The sequence below is a fragment of the Leucopleurus acutus genome (assembly GCF_964270905.1).
Source record: "Leucopleurus acutus genome assembly, chromosome: 2".
Lineage (NCBI taxonomy): Eukaryota > Metazoa > Chordata > Mammalia > Artiodactyla > Delphinidae > Leucopleurus > Leucopleurus acutus.
In genome coordinates, this window is record NC_139143.1 from 14,660,097 (window position 1) to 14,680,274 (window position 20,178).

A 20,178-nucleotide genomic window follows, 5' to 3' on the forward strand; every position below is an offset into this window, starting at 1 on the left:
ATATATTACCTAATGTTGTGTGATTTCAGACACACACACACACACACACACAGCTTGGATCAGATAGGATCCCTGCCTTTTCAGAGCTTGCGACCCAAGGGATGCAATATATTACAAAAGCAATAAAAAAAATCTATGATGTCTCAGGTCAGTGTGGCATGATTTCATGATGGAAATCAGTGGTACCAAGTTGAGTGGCAGAGAATGGAACAATCTTAAGGATTTGGAAATTGAACCTGAGCAACGCTAATTCTCTCTCATTAAACCCCAACACTATTTTTTACATAAGACTCTCCCCAATTCCCCCCTCTCTCATTCTCTTGGTGTGTATTTACATTTTACAAAGACAATAAAACAAACACAAGGAAACAACAATAAACCAACTGAACTATAGATGCGCAAGCACCCTGAGGGCAGTCTACTATTAATATCAACGTGAAAATATTCTCATTTGTTAAAAACACCCTAACTAAAACTCTGAAATTTACCAAAAGTAATTGTTAGCTAGGCTTTGAGTATTTGGTCTTTGTTAATTTAAAAGAAAAAAGAATGATTGCATAATTCGTTTTTTTCCTGCTTGGACAGCAGCACTAACCATATTTTGCATAATTAAACTGGACCTAAGAATCCTAATGTTTTGAAGGAGCCCAGGGTGCTCTTTCTACATCTGGGCTGGATGGAAGTGTCTGTTTACAGATAGGAATTATGTCTGCAAGTGGACCAGTAATGTGTGTATAGGTAAACACACACAGACACTTTCTGTTGTGTACCATATCCATTGGACGTGAATAATCACAAAGAAGTTTTTACTGGTTTACTAGGATATATACACTTAATGGTATGCGAGGTCAGCTTTGGTTTATTTGACACATAAATGTGACAGATCGTCTTCAATTGTCCTTTTCTTGGTGGGCACAGGAAGAGGAAGATGAGATGAAGAAGAGAAAGTTATTTCTGAGAGCAGTACCCAAAAGCACCAGACAAAGTTATGTGTACGGAAATTCTTTTTAATTTGAGGGAATCCAAATCTCATTTTGAATAAAATCTAAAACCAGGTGGCAAAATCCAACTGAACCACTTTCCAAAAAAACTGCTTAGACGAAACCAAAACACACCATAGAAATAATTTTTGACACCATTTCCCCACATTCTTGGTTATAAGTTTTATAAGTTTCTATTAGTTAATGTTTCTTATTATGTGTTAAACACAAGCAGGGGAAATATAATTTCCTTTACTTATCAAAAACTTGTAAAGTCAATTTTCCTGTTTCAGTAAGGTCCTATTATGATATTACAGGCTGAACTCTTGAAATCTTTTAATATTTAAACATTTGCTAAGCGACCAGGCTCTGAAAAAAATTTTACAGAAATACTAATTTCTCTTTTTTAAAATATTAAAAGTTAGATCATAAATATTTAAAACTTATTTCTCCAACAACATTGGATTGGTCTTTTAGATAAATATAGCACAGAAATAGAATGACCATAGTGAATATTAAAGTTGAATATGCTACAAGTCCCGATTACAAACATTCTTTTCTGATAAATGATTCCTTTTCTGTGGAAATAGGGCAAACACGGGCAAGATTAATAATGCAAAAAAGAACCATTCTTTGTTCAGAATATTCAGTAGTAGATGCCAAAAAAGCATCAGCTCCAAAGCAAACAGTGATCACCTCTAACAGATTATATATGAAAAAAGGTAGGCTGCTGGGGGACATTTAGAGATAGCTTTTGTCATAAGAAACACGAAAAGCATGTGGGCTGTAAAGCAAAAACATACGTATATTGTCCATAGCAGCACCTGCTCAATTACAGTTTATTTCAGAGCTGAGAATTCCATTCAGCCCCTAGATGGCAATACTATCAAGCACTTTCGGTGCCATGAGTGCTCAATGATTAACTGACATTCAGTCATCCAACACACTCCAGGCCGCCATTTAAAAAATAACAAAACTGATTTCATTATAGATTCTTTTAATAAACATTTATAGCCAGATCCTTGAAAGCAGAAGTACTGAAAATGTTCTGGCTTCAAAACCTCCACCAACTAATGTGGAAATATGACCTGCAGGTCTCAAGTTGAAGTTCACGCCTGCCTGACACAGAACTGTTTACATGTAGACTCCTACAAAAGGTGATTACAACAATTGTTTTGCTTAATTTGGTCTATATATCTTCTTAAAAAATAGAAATAATCACATATCATAAATGTACAGGAAACGTGAAGGAGAATTTTTCTATCATAAATTTATACTGAGACAAGTTCCCATATTATGTCAACTTGTTATTTCTGCAAAACTACAACACACACACGCATGCTTTAAATAAACCTCAGTGATAGCCATACTTTTTGTCAATATTTAGTTAAGTCCACGTAAAAAATAAAGAAAACTTCAAAATGGCAAGACAATCCCTAACCGATTTATTGTTTGACATTTTAGGAAATCCTTTATATTATTCTTCCCCGAATGGATATCTAACCCCAGAGTTCACTATTTTAGAAACCAACTGTAAAATCTGGGCACAGTTCACTCTATGGATTAGGTTGAGTCTTGTTTGTTTACTCAGTTACTTGTGATTTTCCTTAAATTCAGAATATTTGCTTGAGCCCTGTTGACCTTACGTGATTTGGATTCCATTCCTTCCTTTGGGGACGGAGCATTCTGTCCCACTGACTGGGAAAGTCCTCATTAAAAACTTCCTTCTTTTCACTCCGCTGCTGCCCCTTTTCTTCCTTCCCTCTGGAGATTATCTTAATTCAATAAGATTTCTTTTCATTGTCATTGTTTTGTTTGTTATTTCCCTTTTCTGTCCTACTGATTCTTTTGAGATATATATATATATATTTGTTATCCCTGACCTTTGGGCTACCTAACTTATACCTTCTTCCCTTTTGTCTTTGTCCTGTCCATGTCTACAGCCACATAATATTGCTAATTTTTTTTTTAATTCTAAAAGTATATTAACCACTTCTGTTAGGCAGCCGAAGAAAAGAATGACTCAACAAAGGAAAACAGGAATAATTCTTTCTCTGCAATCTAATACTTACAGATCAGTGAGTCCTTTAATGAGACATAAAGACAAGACTCTCTGGAACACTCCGCCAGTTGAGGTTCTGCTGGCAATGTGAACTACACTTTAACCTCTCAACTCTGCTCCTGGGGGCACGTGAAACTACTTGGAGTCTTTGGCAGTCAGACAATTTTACACCATCTCCTCTGATTATTTTTGATTACTTGAAGTGCCCCAAAGGTGGCCATGGGGTCAATAGGTTTATGTAGGTTGAAAATGATCAAAAATTACCATTGATCTGTAGCTGTCAATAAAAGGCTGCATGGGGAGACTCCCTGCACAAATGTTTAAACTGCATAAAGCAACCTAACTTAGTCATCTTTGAGTCCATTGATCTGATGATCCAGCAGTTTCCAGAGCCTTCCCTCTGGTCTTTAAGGTGCATTTTCACTGAACCCATTTACCTTGGCCCTAAGGACTCTTTTTACCCTGCTCCTGGTAATGAACTAAAACAGTGATGTCTCGGCACTGCTGTGTTCATCAACAGAGTCTTATGTGTGCTTATTGCATTTGGAAGGGGTTAATCTTCCTGGTCACCATCAACTTCATTTCCAGCCAATGGGGTTTCTTCTGGCTTCACGCCTTATCTTGGGCTCCGTATTTAAAAATGGGTGACTATTGGCTTATAAATCCTAACCCGGTTGTAGGATTCCTTTGCCTCCTTAATTCTCACGAATGCCAAGACCCAGAGAATACCTCATATTGAAAGTTTGCTTATTTTGCACAGAGAGCTTCAGGGAAATCTAGATTTAAATATATTAACTTTTGTTTTCTTCAGTTGAACCACTTGGATGCTGCGTCCCCGTTGTATCGTAAGTTACAGTTTATCTTGTCATAATGATAAAATAAAGGACTGGTTATTGACAAGCTCCTGGTTTAGTTACAACTGAAACATGAGAAATAAGAAAAGTTCTCATTTAGCATCACCTGAAATTCATGGCTCTGAGCCGAGTACATCCAGTCAATTGAATGACTTTTACATATTTTAGTGCCTAAAAAATCAACACAAAATATTTTTCTAGATTTCTGAAAGCCAGATGATTTGAGGCATTGTCAATCTATATTCCTTCCCATTCATAAAGTTAATTTTTGAGTTCTCCAAAAGTTCATCAACATATTTCTATCTAGTACTTATTTTGTAAAAATCCAGTCTTAATACAGAAATGCTCTTTGTTACCCATCCCCAAATATCAACCTTAAGTGCTTATCCATGGTTATCTAAGCATGGACTTCCAAGCCTGCAAAATGTTAACACAGTCAGAAAATTTCCACTGATTTCACGTGTATACTGACTTTATGGGTCAGTATAAAATGCCATCTCTGTCTACAGAGCTCCTGGCTGGTGGGACAAAGACGACATTTTTTCATGACACACACATACACGTAGAGTTGCTCCAGAATGAAAGATCGACTGACAGCACAAGAAAGGTAGAAGAAAACACCCTTTGGGTTCATGATCTATTGTCATGTGTGTGAACAGTGTGTCTATGTTAGGTGGCGTTGCTAAGTGGCAAGACAGAGTTGTCAAAATGGTCAGGGGAAACATTTAGTATTGTCGGCCAGCAGCTCCATTCAATTCTTTAAACCCTTTTGAGCATCTGATATGTACAAGATTCAGTGAAGTTGGTGTGGGGATACGAGATGGAGAGCACAGGCTTTTTTTTTTTTTTTTTTTGCGGTACGTGGGCCTCTCACTGTTGTGCCCCCTCCTGCTGCGGAGCACAGGCTCTGGACGCGCAGGCTCAGCGGCCATGGCTCACGGGCCCAGCCGCTCCGCGGCATGTGGGATCCTCCCGGACCGGGGCACGAACCCGCGTCCCCTGCATCGGCAGGCGGACTCCCAACCACTGCGCCACCAGGGAAGCCCGAGCACAGGCTTTTGACGCTTAGGAGCTTTTAATCTAATAGAGCAGATCAACAATATATACAGATGCACACAATTCAGAGTGTAGTAGATGCTATACTGAGCGCCAGGGAAATCAGGGAAATACTGAAGAGATAGATACTTCTAATTGGGAAAGAAGGTGAGGGGCTGGGGAAAACTTCGCTGGCATCTGATGTAGGACAGGAAAGATGTAGAGTTTGAGTAGACGAAAATGTGTGAGGGATTGGAAGAAAGAACAGAAGGAAAAAATGCAGGATACATTTGGAAAAGAGCTAAGAGTTGAACGTAGCTGAAGGGTTGTGGATATAGGGCAATAGTGGGGATTAAGGAAGGGAAGAGACTGGTGGTAAGATTGGACAGGGCTGTGAATGTCACCCTAAAGGTTCTGGACTACATTTGTTAGGAAACAATGAACAGCAGAACTCTACCATGCAATTTGAAGGAATAATGGAAGAATGTTTAAATTTTGCCTGTCATGGTGTAGGTCATGGTTAGTGACTGATAAAATAATAAATCTGTTAAGATGAATTCATTCATTCATTTAATTATTATTCAGTCAATAAAGTATAGACTGTCATATGTAAAAGGTAATAGGAGAGTATTTTCTTAGGAATAAGATTTTGCAGCAACATGGAGGGACCTAGAGATTATTATTACTAAGTGAAGTACACCAGACAGAGAAAGACAAATATCATACGGTATCACTTATATGTGGAATCTTAAAAAAAAAAAAGATATAAATGAACTTAAATCATAAATAAACTCGCAGACAGAGGAAACAAACTTATAGTTACCAAAGGGGAAAGGGAGGCAGGGAAGAAAAAATTAGGAGTTTGGGATTAGCAGATACAAATTACTAAATATAAAATAGATGAACAACAAGGGTAAATTAGGAGTTTGGGATTAAAATATACACACTACTGTATATAAAATAGATAACCAGCAGGGACCTACTGTATAGCACAGGGAAATCTACTCAATATTTTTAAATAACCTATAAGGGAAAAGAATCTGAAAAGAATACATATATATGTATAAGAATACATGTATATATATCTGAATCACTTTGCTGCATATCTTATACTAACACATTATAAATCAACTATACTTCAATTAAAAAAAGAGAAAAAATAGATATGCTATACATTGTAAATTTACAATTGGAACACTGTAAATAATGTTAACATAAAAATGCCCATGGGGCTTCCCTGGTGGCGCAGTGGTTGAGAGTCCGCCTGCCGATGCAGGGGACGCGGGTTCGTGCCCCGGTCTGGGGGGATCCCGCGTGCCGCGGAGCGGCTGGGCCCGTGAGCCATGGCTGCTGAGCCTGCGCGTCCGGAGCCTGTGCTCCGCAACGGGAGAGGCCACAGCAGTGAGAGGCCCGCGTACCGCAAAAAAAAAAAAAAAAAAAAAAAAAAAAAAAAATGCCCATGGTCACAGATATTATACATGAGTGACTACGGCAGTTGTACAAAGAGGTGGAAGCCATTATTCCTCAACTGTATATAATTAGGCCAAATGTGTGCCTGTTCAGCTCATAATCTTCAGAGACAAAATTTCTTCTCCTATAAATTAAAACATGATAACATTTTTAAAAAGGAATAAGATTAAAAAAAATTTTATTGAATATTTGATCCATTTCAAAATTTGAAATTATTCTTTGCACAGTGTTTGTCTTTTGATTGAACTCAAGGTGGGGATTATAATAGCTGGACTGAATAGAAGACAATTATACTGTCCTCTGTCCTGAATCACATGTACCTGGTTTATGGTTTTTGCTGGTAGTGGGGACATGTTTGTGTGGAGCCATCCATACCCTTATACTTTATACACATCAAACAGCTAGAAGGTAGCTGGAAAAGTTTAGGGATACTGTTGATGGCAACAAAATAGAATGAAGCTAATTCAAAAGTTCAAACAAGTGTGAAAGCATTCCTAGCTCTGGGTTCTAACTGATGTCAGAGGGCTCAATTGGAAAGATTTCAAGAAAGTATAAATGCATATCCTCCCGTTAAGTAATTGTGATATGTATTGTTACATAACTGATTAGTTGGGGGTCATCTGTTGTAACAATTGTAAATTTCAAATTTAAAATGTTCAGCTTACAGTTTTCATGTGTTAGTGCTGTGTGTACTTTTGTGTCTTCCACAAATATCTACATTCAGAGAAGAAGAATGACATGTGAAAAAGGGGGTATTTTCTTCTCTCATTGAAGTACATCATTCATTTTGTAATGGGGGGGTCAGTGCAACAAGAAGATTCAACTCACAGAAGTTTTCTTTATAGATAAATGGGCTCTATCAATTTAATCTGTCAATATAAAACAAAAGCTAGGGTTCTTGCAAATGAACGATGAAGCCTCAGTTACCATAAAAACATGGGGGAGAAAAAAGAAAGGTTTTGAAATGGCTCATTTTTCAAAGGAGAAGAGGAAAAAAAATTAAATTTGTGATAATTAAATTTTAAAGTGGCAAATCAGTCATACTAAATATTAAAAAGCAGTCCTTCTGATCTATCAAAATTAAAAATGTGTATACTCTGTGACCCAGCAATTCCACTCTGGCAATCTATTTTATGGCAATACTAGTAAAACTGTACTAAACTGCATTGAACAGAATTTCATTAATTCCAGCCAGTCTTATGTTTATTCAGTCCTTGATTAAACACATATTTATTGAAGGTTTCCTGTGTACAAGGCACCCTCCTAAGCTCTGAGGACACAGTAGAAAGCACGGGAGACAAGGACATATCCTCCTGAGTCTTACATTGTAAGGAGGGAAAAAGCAAGGAGTCCTACATTTATACAAGAAAATGGAGAGAGAGGGAGTGAGTGGGTGAGAGAGAGAGAGAGACAGAGACAGAGAATTAGAAGCTGTGACAAATTATGAAGGAAATAATTAGAGTGATGAACTAGTGTTTTTTAGGTGGTAGGGAAGACTGAGTCTTGGTTTAAGAAAGGTGGGTGAAGATCCTTGAGGAAGTTCCATGTAGGCAAGACTACAGGAGAAACCATGTGAAAAACCAGGGGGGAACTTTTTTTTTTTTTTTTTTTTGGTACGCGGGCCTCTCACTGTCGTGGCCTCTCCCGTTGCGGAGCACAGGCTCCGGACGCGCAGGCTCAGCGGCCATGGCTCACGGGCCCAGCCGCTCCGCGGCATGTGGGATCCCCCCGGACCGGGGCACGAACCCGTGTCCCCTGCATCGGCAGGCGGACTCTCAACCACTGCGCCACCAGGGAAGCCCCAGGGGGAACTTTTAGGCAGAAGGATGAGCTTGAGATTTTTGCTGGCAGAGAGAAGTTAGTGTGAGTGAGGCCTGTGAGGGAGGATGACCCGAGGTACGGTCAAAGTGATGGGCAGGTGCCAGATGGTGGATAGCTTTCAGGCCAAGATAAGAGTTAGAGTCTGATGCTAATTTCAATGGAAAATTATTGAAGGCCTTTAAGCAAGGGAGTGACACAATTTGATTTAGGTTTTAAAGAGATCATTCTTCCTTCAAAAACTAAAAACAGAGTTACCATATGATCCAGCAATCCCACTCCTGCACATATATCTGGAGAAAACTCTAATTCAAAAAGCTACATGCACCCCAGTGTTCATAGCAGCACTATTTACAATAGCCAAGACACAGAAACAACCTAAATGTCCATGGATAGATGAATGGATAAAGAAGATGTGGAATATATATATATATATATATACACACACACACACACACACACAATGGAATATTACTCAGCCATAAAAAAGAATGAAATAATGCCATTTGCAGCAACATGGATGGACATAGAGATTATCATATTAAGTGAAGTAAGTCAGACAAAGACAAATATTACATGATATCACATATGTGGAATCTAAAAAATGGTACAACTAAACTTATTTACAAAACAGAAACAGACTCACAGACATAGAAAACAAACTTATGGTTACCAAAGGGTAAAGGTAGTGAGGAGGGATAAATTAGGAGTTTGGGATTAAAATATACACACTACTATATATAAAATTGATAATCAGCAAGGATATACTGTATAGCATGGGGAACTATATTCAATATCTTGTAATAACCTACAGTGGAAAAGAATCTGAAAAAGCACATCTATATATCTATATATCTGAATCACTCTGCTGTACACCTGAAACTAACACAACATTGTAAATCAAGTGTACTTCAATAAAAATAAATAAATAAAAGAAGATCATTATGGCTGCTGTGTGAAAAATATAGGTAGGGGGTTGTATTAGTCTACTCAGGCTGCCATAACAAAAATACCAGACTGGTTTAAAAACAGAAATTTATATTCTTGCAGTCTGGAGGCTAGAACACCCAGATCACAGTGCCATCAGGGTTTCTGGTGAGGGCTCTCCTCCTGGTTGTAGACTGCTGCCTTCTCGCTGTGTCCTCACGTGGCTTTGCTCTCTGTGCACATGGAGAGAGGGAGAGATCTCTTGTGTCTCTTCCTCTTCTTATAAGGACACCAGTCCTATCAGATTAGGGCCCCACTCTTACAACCTCATTTAACCTTAATTACGTCCCTATAGTCCTATTTCTAAATAAAGTCACATTGGGGGTTAAGGGATCAACATATGAATTTGGGGGGAACACAATTCAGTAGATAATGGGGGTCAAGAGGGAGTGGCTTTTGCAGAAGTCCAGGGAGGGCTGATAGTGGCTTGGAGTAGTGTGATAATGGCAGAGATGAAACTAACTGAGTGGACTTATACTTTGGAAGTAGAGCCAGCAGAAATCCGATGGAGTGGGAAGAAGGGACAACCAGATATATAGAAGTAGAAACAGAATAGTAACATAAGTCTTCTGAGAAGTGTGGCTGTGAAGGAGATCAGGGAAATAGGATGGTAGCTGGAGGGGCCTGTGGGATCACATTTAAAAAACAAGAGAGATGCTAGAGCATGTGTGTATACTGTTGGGAATTCTCTAATAACAAGAGAGAGACTGATGATGTAGGAGAGGTATACTATTTTTTAGAAATCAGGACTTCCTTTTCACTTTGCATGTGGAAACTAGGTTAGCTAAAATTCTGTGTGCGGCAAAGTGATACAGGTATGCTTGGGTATCAGCCAATTAACTTGCAGTTGGCTGTAGCCTCCACAGCAAAACAATGCATATACTAAGAGCTACCATCATTGATGGTCAATGCTCTTTTCAGAGATAAAATTTCATCAGAAATGAACAAGGCCTTTATCTATTAGGAACAAGGTAATTAAAAAAAATTTTTAGAGTTTTCATTAAATCGTTACTTTTGATAAATTGCGACTTCCATGTGAATAGGATACAATGACAAGTTCCCTGCCCAATGGTAACAAAAGTTATCAGTTTACCATTTTCTTGTGTATCCTTTCTAAGACAGGATCATTATTTTTGATAAAAGTTTTTGCTTTTACTGTGTCAGACCTGGTGTGAAAAGGACTTTACATGCATAATCTCATTTCATCTTCACAACAAAGTTCTGAGGGTGGTAACATTACAGATAAGGAAACTGAGGCTTAGATAGGTAACTTGCCCAGAGTCACAGTTCTAGTAAGTGGCAGGGTTATGCTTTTACTCCTGTACTATATTGACTTCAAATGTTCTTGTCAACTGCATCAGTGGTCCTAATGTTTTGATCTCAGGACCCCTACTTCTTAAAAATAATAGAGGATTCCCAAAAGCTTTTGTTTCTGTGATTTATATCTACCAATATTTGCTATATAAAAAATTAAAATTGAGAAAGTATTAAAGGAAAAGAACACAGAAGCACATATTCTGTTAGCCAGCAGAGAAAAAGCATCATCACACATAATGTAGCCTCTGGAAAACTCCACTGTACACCTGTGAGGGGATGAGAGTGAAAAAGACACATAATGTCTTCATATTATTATGAAAATATTTTTGACCTGGCAGATCCCTGAAAACGTTTCTGGGACTCTAAGGGGTTCACGAACTATACTGTACCACTTAACTGCATTATACTTGGCTTTAACTGACAGTTCCAATTAAAGATTAATCAAAGATTTGTTTGAACTTTTATGCAGTGAAGGGAGGAGTCTTATATTTCCAACTTTTGATAGACACACTCATAGTACTTGTGATTAAATATGAAATATCCATGTATACATAAGTCCTATTAGTAAAACTTTTAATTAAGGGTAAAGAGTCAAAAAATTATAACTGGATTCTACTCCAACAGGCTAATTTTGTAGTTGAAACTAAAATCCAAATGGGCTAAATTACCTGTACAAGGTCCTACAATCCATCAACACTAGATTTGCAATTGAACTTGAGATTCCCAACTCATACGTACACACCCTTTTCAATTAAAATTATTTGTGTGAAACAAGTTGTCCCAAATTTCTTCGTCAAAAGCACTGCTCCGTGTGAGAGAGAATGGGTTTGAATTTATTCACAGATCTACTTCCTTTATTAATGGATCTTCTCCTGTATTATATCTGTCTGTTCACTTGTTTGTCTTCCCACTGCAAAGTGAATGAAACGTTTTGCATCAGGACTGTTTCTTAACCTTGCTTTACTCTGGTTTCTTCATATGTAAAAAAGGAATAGTAATAGTGCCTATCTTTTTCAGTTTGTAAGTTTTAGTGAGTTAACTTGTAGAATAGTTTCTGTTATGCAGTAGGAATTTAATAAGTGCTAGGTTTTATTATTATCCTAAGCATCTAAGAGATGCTTCTATGCATAAGATATTCAATAAATATTCTGGAAGCTATGCATACATAAAAGGTTGAGTCTAAAGCACTGCATAACTCAAGGTATTTTTAGTGCATAGTACCCTGGCTTATATGGAGAATATATGGAGAATGATTTTGAAAAATGGCGTAGCATCTTATGAATGTAAGTAGATCTTTTAAGTTAAATCCATAAACACTACCTTTGTAAATGTTTGCTGTGAAGACCTAGTAGGTACTGGATAAATATGCATTGACTAATTGAGTAAATTCTTCCTTGTTATTGACGTCAGCTATTTGGTCTTTAGAAATGTATTTACATATATATGTATATACATATATGTGTATGTATATATATATATATATATATAAACTGGATCATATAATAATGAGCATGATTTTTTGCTTTTACCTATAGGGCATGGAATATGATACCATTTTTGTGTTCTTACATACCCTGACTTTGGGGGCTGAGCTGAAAAAGACAATGCCTTTCTCCAATGAAGAATAAATAATACTATTAGGTAGTAGGGGACACTTACAAAGGGAGGTTGGTGCTAATAAACTCAAAATGATACTTTTCAGAGGGTCTTGGGTATTAGGATGGCAGATACTCATTTAGTCCTCATGGGCCAGGTTATCCTTGGAAATAGGAAAATGTGAACCAGTTTATGATAGTAAATGTGAAAGTGTACATAAAGTGGGCAATTCGAGAAAAATAGGAGAACTTAAACAAATGTACTCAAATATGTTAATCAGTCTTAAAATAAAAATAAATAAAGCCCTAAATCAGCCCCTTACTTCAAAAAGGCCCAGGTCCAGAGAGTTTTACCAGTGAAGTTTTTTGTTATTGCTTTTAACTAAATCTGCAAGTAACAGATAATATTATGTATAGACAAAGGGTTCCAGAAAAGAGGTAAACTGGGCCACATACCAAACTCATGACATGTCATCAAGAAAATATCAAAATCGGACAAGAACGTAACAAGAAAAATGTGTTTCTGTTGACCAAAATCACTTGAGATGAGATGAAAAGTCATAATATTAGCAAATAGAGTCCAACAATATATTTAAAAGAGATATCATGACTGTATAAGATTTAGCTCTTAGAAAAGTTGATTTCCATATGATCATCTTCATAGAATTAACAAAATTCAACACCTGTTCAAGATAAAGCCTCTTAGCCAGGTGAAAATGGAAGAAATTATCCTTAGTCTGATCAAAAACATTTACTAAAACCACACAGTAAATTATATTGGGCTGGCCAAAAAGTTCGTTCGAGTTTTCCCATAACGGCTTATGAAAAAACCCAAATGAACTTTTTGGCCAACCCATATTTAACATAAAAGCCTTAGAAACCTTCCCATTAATATAACAATCAGGTAAGCCAGAATTCCCTCTATTCATTATTGTACTGATAATCTAGGCAATGCCACACCAAAAAAAACCCCGATTCTCTGACATAAATCATACCAAGGTTTTCTCAGGCCAGTTTCCCAAGGCAATAGAAATAAAAGCAAAAGTAAACAAACAGGACCTAATCAAACTTATAATCTTTTGCACAGCAAAGGAAACCATAACCAAAATGAAAAGACAACCTACAGAATGGGAGAAAATGTTTGCAAACGATATGACCAGTAAGGGCTTAATTTCCAAAATATATAAACAGCTCATACAACTCAATAACAACAACAACAAAAAACAACCCAATAGAAAAATGGGCAGAATAACTAAACAAACATTTCTCCAAAGAAGGCATACAGATGGCCAACAGGCACATGAAAGAATGGTCATCAGAGAAGTGCTAATTATTAGAGAAGTGCTAATTATTAGAGAAGTGCAAATCAAAATGACAATGAGGTAACACCTCACACCGGTCAGAATAACCATCACTAAAAGATCTACAAATAACAAATGCTGGAGAGGGTGTGGAGAAAAGGGAATCCTCCTACACTGTTGATGGGAATATAAATTGGTGTAACCACTATGGAAAACAGTATGGAGGTTCCTTAAAAAATGAGTTGCCATACGCTCTAGCAATCCCACTTCTGGGCATTTATCTGGAGAATACTATAATTCGAAAAGATAATGTACCCCAGTGTTCATAGCAGCACTGTTTACAACAGCCAAGACATGGAAGCAACCTAAGTATCCACTGACAGATAAATTGATAAAGAAGATGTGGTATATATACACAATGGAATATTACTGAGCCATAAAAAAGAATGAAATAATGCCATTGCAGCAACATGGATAGACCTAGAGATTATCATACTAAGTGAAGTAAGTCAGAAAGAGAAACACAAATGTCATATAATATCACTTATATGTGGAATCTGAACTATAACACAAATGAACTTATCTACAAAATAGAAATAGACTCACAGACATAGAGAACAGACTTGTGGTTGCCAAGGGTGAGGGGGTGGGGGATGGATGGACTGGGAGTTTGGGATTAGCAGGTGCAAACTATTATATATAGAAAGGATAAACAACAACGTCCTACTGTATAGCACAGGGAACTATATTATATCCTGTGATAAACCAATGGAAAAGAATATGAAAAAGAATGTATATATATATATATGTATAACTGAATCACTTTGCTATACAGCAGAAATTAACACAACATTGTGAATCAACTGTACTTCAGTAAAATAAATTCATCATGGAATATACCTCATTTCTTTGAATCCTTGAATTTGAAGGAATCCAAGACACACTGTTATTTTATGCATACCTAAGAAAGGAAAAAATACTTCCAATTGAATGAAGATACAATGCTTTTTTAACACTTGGAGTTTTTGTTTTATATTTGTGGAAAGACACCTTTAGACTTGCATGGGTATAGGTTTTTTTTTTAAAATTATATATTAAGCTGCTGCTTCTGTGCCTTTCTGTTTATACAATAACTTTTCATTTTAATGCGAAATCATGGTGTAATCTTTTTGAAGACATTTTAAGTGGCAATTAAACTCAACGTGTGTAGTACCGACAGCATACATAGCTCAACTGAAGTGACAGGAGTGTGAATGGCATTGATCAAGTTCGTGCAGGCACAGGAAACAAGTATGTAACAACTGTCACCTACGTTGATGGTAAGACTTAGATGCATGTGATTTCAGAGAGAGATGGAGAAATGTGAACAAATGTTCACCATAAAAATCAAGGAGCTTTCTGTTCTCTGTTTTCTGAGTATCCTTCCTGAATAGAAAAGTGTACTCTGTGGTCAAAAGCCAGTGCACAACTTCTAGCCCATTTATTTTAGCAAAGTGAACTGACTTGTTCTTGGCGACAACGATGGGACGAGAAAGCTGATGCTGGTCTAGTTAAAGGGCAGCCGAAACATACTGCCACTCTGGCTACAATGGGACCAGTGATAACACAAAATGAAAACCAGACTGGGGACTCACAGATGATGTTGTGAGGATGGTAACAAATGGAATACATTAGGACTTTGGCTGTGCACACAAAACAGTGCTGAAAGACACATCTGACCACTACATTCAGCGCTGCTGCTGCTTTCAAAGTTATTCTTAGCATATGTTCTGTGTACTTTTTCATCCTTTTCCTAAAGAGTTTCTCAAGGGTTAATCACACTGAGTGCTTGCTATACAGCAGGCATTTTCCAAGAGCCGAATGTATATTACATTGTTTAATCCTTAAAACAACCTCATGAGATAGACACTGCTCTTATCCTCATTTTCAGATGAGGAAATAGATGTAAAGACAGTTGAAGCAAATTGTCCATGGTCATATAATTATAAGGGACAGAACCAGGATTTGAGTTGAGGCCTTCTGACTATAGAGTCTGGGCTTATAACCTTGAATGTACCCCCATTAGTCCCATCAGACTTTGGAAGGTGGAAGCCAGCCTATGCTACTTCTTGATATGGAGAGGGTCTCATTTCTTCTTCCCAGGGACCCAGGAAAGGCATCCTCTGCTCTCTGACCTGTTTAATGTTCTGGTTTATGGGATGTCAGACTGAATGATAATCTCAAGAGGAATCAAGGGGAATAGAAAACTTGCTTCCAAATAAACACAACGCCAATTGTTTGCCTGCAAGTCAGGAAAAGCAGATGTTATAAGACTAAAAATTGATAACACTTGAGGCTAAGAAAAGATATTGTAAAGGTAGACCGTCTTCCACAATTCATTTGTGCCAGGCTCCAAAGGGGTTAACTGTTATCAACAATCAGAGCCCAGGTGTTTTCCGCAGACGCTGGTGGCACACTGAAGCAGTTGTGTTGTTGTTTTGAAAACATTTTAATAGGATTTAAAATTTCCCCTTTTCTTCGGATTTTTCAGGTAATATTGGAATTAAATTAAAGCATTAAGTCAACCAGCTTAGTGCAAAGCAAATTATGTCAGGTTCAGCACTGAGGGTTTCGTTATGGAATATCTATTGACTCAAGCTTATTAACTTGTAAATCCTCTAGTTTTAGATTATGATCTATTGATTATCTGCTTTTATTTGCACTTTAAATGAATAAACAAAAGGAAATGATCACGGTTTAGTCATTACACCTTAAGAGAAAATGTACTTAAGCTAAGCATACTTAATTAAAAATAAAAACAACTTTTATTGGTTCTGAGAGCTAGAAGTTGTGGTTCTTATTTCCGTTTAGGCAAATCAAAGATTGTTTTTAATTTTGCATAATCATTTTTATTAGACCCTTGGACAAAACAGAAAAAAATTTTCTCACTGAGGATAGACAGTGTGCTGTGAGTTTGGTATTTTGAATGCATTATTAAAATTATTCTATAATCTATCATTTTGCTTGGCTTGTCTTAGCAAAAAGCCAGAAATGATGTCTTTAGTGCAGGAGGAAATTCTCTGAGAAGCCCTGTGACTAATGTCTGGGGAATGAGGTAAACTCTGAGAGTAGAAGTGCTTTAATAAAAAAGCAGTCAGTGTAGAAGACCGGAGTTCAAGTTACAGCTCTGTCACTCATACTAGAGGGACCTTTGGCAAATTACCTACTTTTTCTGAGTCTTGGTTTCTAACAGTTAATCTATTTCTCATGGACTTTTGTGAGGATTAAACCAGATGACCTTTCTGAAAGTGCCTGGTACATAGTGGCACTCAATAAAAGTGCTCTGAATCAGACCCTTGCTAATAGAAGCAGCTAAGGCAATGGAGGGGAGGGGGTACGGGGATTTCAAAGGGCACTTGTTTATTTATTTATAATTGAAGTATAGTTGATTTATTTATAAATTTGATTTTATGCTTTGTTTAAAAAAACTCAGCAAAGAAAAATGCTGAGATTGGTTTATGGTCTGAGAGTCAAATCCACAGTCAAATATTGATTTAACAACTACTCTTTTCTAGCATGGTGCTAGGCACGAAAGGGAGTGGAAAAGAAGTACAAAGCATGCAAATCTTGGATTTCTGGAACTGCAAGCCATTAGGAATGCAAGACTCACATTTGTGAAAGCACTGTAAAAACACATGGAAACTAGCACTAAAGGTATACATGTAAGAAGTCATCATGGGCTTAAATTAAGCAGTCACAAAAAACTCCACAGACAGGATGGGCTTTAAATATCAATAGGTAGGAAGTGTACTACGTATATTTGATAGAAGAGTAGCACAGTATCATTCAATGCAAGATTTAAGCAAATTAAAACAAATTTAAAATTCCTAGAGTCTTGGAGTCAGAAGAGAATTTACAGTTAACCATTTGACCTTCATATATGATGCAGAAATCCCAGAAGACTGAGGGTAGAAAGGCAGGTAAGGGAGGCATCCTTTCAAATATAATAAGACTAAAGATCAATTTGCAAAAGTTTTATTTACTGTAACTGAGACTCTGGAATTTGCTAATTTAGAAGAGAAATGCTTCTATAATGGTTTCACTGAACTGAAGTTAGAAAACTGTTGCCTTGTCATTTGGATTACCTTCTGCCACTAGGCAAGGAGGCAAAAAAAAAAAAAAAAAAAAATGCAGTGGCTGGGGTGATTGACAGGATAAAACAGAAACCTCCCTCTCGTTTTCTGACCACCTCGCCAGGCTAATGGAAGATCACTGCAAGCTTATGGATGTAAGACCACCAAGAACTCAGATCCTTCAGAAATGAGTTTGGTTGATTGAGCTCATCAGTCAAATAACCCCAATTCATTGGGGAGATAAGAAAGGGAAGTCATAAATATCACTACTGGCCTCATGACCTGTTACAGAAATAAAGTCTATGGACTGTACTGTTTTCTTTTTTGTTGTTGTGTCATGTATATAAATACGCATTCTCTTCTTTTAGCCCAATATCGTATATATGATATTTTGGGGTAGTTATACTTACCATTTATTTTGGGGGCTATAGATTATTAAAATGGGATTAGGAAAAACACTAGAGAAAGATATGGAACATTGTTAAGAGTTCCTGGGCTTGAAGCTGGATATAGTGATTGGAAAGAACTTCTCTCTATTTTGCAACGAATGTGTCTTATTCTGGTTTACCTGGAATATGAGGACATTTTGGAAGAGTGTATGGCAAGAAATGAAGGTTGTTAGATAGCCAGAGGATGGACTGGCATTCAAGGAAGACTTCATTACCAGTATGTGAATGTTATGGACCCAAAGAGCAGATTTGGAAACTGGGAAAATGTCTACATTACACAACTCATCCGGTGGTTTAGCCTTAAGTCCCCAAGCAACGAAGTATTTACCCGTCAAAGGGATGTCAGTGGTTGAACCTGACCTTTTGGAATCCTAGGCTGAAGGTCAATGCACATACGATGGATTCTGGGAATTAAAGGAACACCCAGGGACCAAACCCAGACTTCTGAAGCCCAGAATATGAATATGCATCCCCATTCCGGAACTAAGATTCTTCTTCCAGTTAAATGCATGGTTTTCTCCTTCAAATCTCTGCTCTAAGGTTACCTTCTTGTGAGGCTTTCTCTGGACTCCTTATGTTAAATACCACCCTCCCTATCCCAACAGGCCAACATTCTTCCCAGTCCCATGCTTGGCCAATATAATACTCCCCTGATAGGCCAGGGCAGAACCTCTGATCCCTCACCTATGATTTATTTTTTTCCATTGCCCTTATCATACCATATCTATCTATCTATCTATCTATATATATACACACACACATATATATATATATAAATTGCTTACTTATCCTGTTTATTGTCTTTCCCCACTAGAATAAAAGCCTCAAGAAGAAAGAATTTTTGTCCAGTGTATTCATTGCTGCATACCCAGGTGGCATATTGATTGGATAAGTGAATGAATAAATGAAGTTCTGGATCAGTCCCTAGAAAGGGAAGAATGGGAGTTTTACAATGTGGAGGAGCTGGAAATATTTATCTCATTTATTTGCTTTTAGCACATCATGCTTTATGCTTTTTTTTCAGCACAGTTTATGGTTCCATGTTAAGTGGGTTAATGAATTATATTATCTGGTTTTAACTATACTACGTTTGAAAACATGGGTGACTTTCAAGATTCCTGAAAGAAGGAAAAACCGTGGTTCAGATATAATACTTAAATTCATAATTAATAAAGAATAAGTAAAAGTCCAGTTTGATATTTCTTACTTATGAGACAAGCTCTTTACCAGCCATAGTATGAGATATAAGCACTGATAGTCCAATCATAGTTGACCAGAGATTTACAAAAAAATTTGATATTGTCAAGGAGACCACATGGAAAATGGATTGACATCCAGTATTTAACAATGAATCTTTTAATAAGTGTATATTGTGTCCTGAGGTACTAGCTAATGATGGTATTTCCTGATTAAGCAAATATTCTAATATTCTGATGATTTTATCTATGTCTACTGCTTTTAAAATTTCTACTTTCAATGAAAAATCTGAAAGTAAAATTAAGAAAACACTCCCACTTACCATTGCAACAAAAAGAATAAAATATCTAGGAATAAACCTACCTAAGGAGACAAAAGACCTGTATGCAGAAAATTTTAAGACACTGATGAAAGAAATTAAAGGTGATACAAATAGATGGAGAGATATACCATGTTCTTGGATTGGAAGAATCAACGCTGTGAAAATGACGCTACTACCCAAAGCAATCTACAGATTCAGTGCAATCCCTACCAAACTACCACTGCCATTTTTCACAGAACTAGAACAAAAAATTTCACAATTTGTATGGAAACACAAAAGACCCCAAATAGCCAAAGCAATCTTGAGAAAGAAAAAGGGAGCTGGAGGAATCAGGCTCCCTGACTTCAGACTATACTACAAAGCTACGGTAATCAAGATAGTATGGTACTGGCACAAAAACAGAAATATAGATCAATGGAACAGGATAGAAAGCCCAGAGATAAACCCACGCACGTATGGTCACCTTATCTTTGATAAAGGAGGCAAGAATATACAATGGAGAAAAGACAGCCTCTTCAATAAGTGGTGCTGGGAAAACTGGACAGCTACATGTAAAAGAATGAAATTAGGGCTTCCCTGGTGGTGCAGTGGTTGGGAGTCCGCCTACCGATGCAGGGGACATGGGTTTGTGCCCCGATCCGGGAAGATCCCACATGCTGCGGAGCGGCTGGGCCCGTGA

General features: G+C 37.2%; 1 protein-coding gene across 1 annotated transcript in view; it reads right to left on the reverse strand.

Annotated features, from left to right (window-relative positions):
- The window catches only part of USH2A (usherin), a gene marked incomplete at both ends in the record, with an annotated part of 783,425 nt that overhangs the window by 84,029 nt on the left and 679,218 nt on the right, over positions 1-20,178 (reverse strand). The window lies entirely within an intron of this gene.